Genomic DNA, 1,407 nt, shown 5'->3' on the forward strand with positions numbered 1-1,407 from the left:
TGTCGGCCGGTTGGCTGGATGCTTACCACAGCAGTCAAAAGAGACGATCTTGGAGAATAGGAATCTGTGAATGAAAGATAAAATTGATAAATGGAAGTCTTTTCTGTACATCGATTTAATTAACGTTATTGTGATTTCTGAGAGAAGCTAGAGAGAGATATAGAGTAGTTGTAGTGTGTGTATGTGTATGTGTGTGTGTGTGTGTGTGTGTGTGTGTGTGTGTGTGTGTGTGTGTGATAGAGAGAGAGTTAAGAGTTGACATAACGGTATACCTATATATGACGCCAACAAGCTTTTAGTATTCCTTGTTCCGAAAAGGAGAAAAAAAAGTGTGCGGCTTGTTTAAGTCGTCCTCAGATTCCTGAGTACATACAAAATAAATTTCATATACACTGATGATGATGTGGTGGTGGTGGTAGGGTAGCATTAGTACTACAGTATGGTGAGAAGAAGACAGAAGTAGACTGGGAGAAAACAGCAAGAGAAGACGACGAAGAGTGAGAGACTGTTGGGCGAGTGATCTTATAACTGAAAATGCCAAGACTAATGCACTACGTCCCCTTGTAGTTTGTATTGAAGTTAAAAAGTCAAGATGGATAAACAACCGGGATTGGAACTTCCGGCTTCCCAACGGCTAAAACAACAAGAGGGGGGAGAGAGGCAGATGAAGAAACAAGAGACAGAAAAAAGACGGAGCATACAGAACACCGAAACGTCATGCAAATTTCAAGATTTCGTGAACGAGAAAAATCCGACCTGATTAACCATGACGATTATGTCACCCAGATAACTCCCTGCTTGGTCACCGCAGATCGTGGGAACACAGAATGCTGCCTCGCGGGCGCCGGACACATACTTCGAACTCGTGTGAAGATGTCTTGAAGTCTAAGTTACGGGAATACCAGCTCAAGGTGGTAATCGTGCTGTCCAAAACTTGTCTTGCTTGTCTGACGTAAATATCTGCTGAAATTTATGACGTCATGTGAGTTTGGAAGACGAAGTGGGTGAATAGCTCGCAGTGAAAACAGTTTCCTTTCTATTTAATTGTGTCTGTGTTTTCTCTTTATCAAACTAGGTTTTTATTTGGAGGGGGGAGGTATTTATTTTATTTTATTTTTTATATTTCAAGTTGTTTATTTTCCAGCTTAGTAAAGTTTGTTGTGATTTTCCTGTCTTTTCCGTCTTTCAAACTATTTTTGAAAATTTTTTTCTTTGACTTCGTTAAATCTTGAAAGGTAAAAGACTTGATCTCTTGCTTTGGTCAACCGCTCTGTTTTCAATGTACATGCATCAAAATTAAATTTTTGCGAAGGAAAGTAAAAAGACTGTGTTTGTTTCGTTCTTTAAATGTGTAAATATCACATGACATATATTATATGCTGACCAACGTGACATTTCCACTATTGT

Source organism: Babylonia areolata, chromosome 7 (assembly GCF_041734735.1).
Source record: "Babylonia areolata isolate BAREFJ2019XMU chromosome 7, ASM4173473v1, whole genome shotgun sequence".
Classification (NCBI taxonomy): domain Eukaryota; kingdom Metazoa; phylum Mollusca; class Gastropoda; order Neogastropoda; family Buccinidae; genus Babylonia; species Babylonia areolata.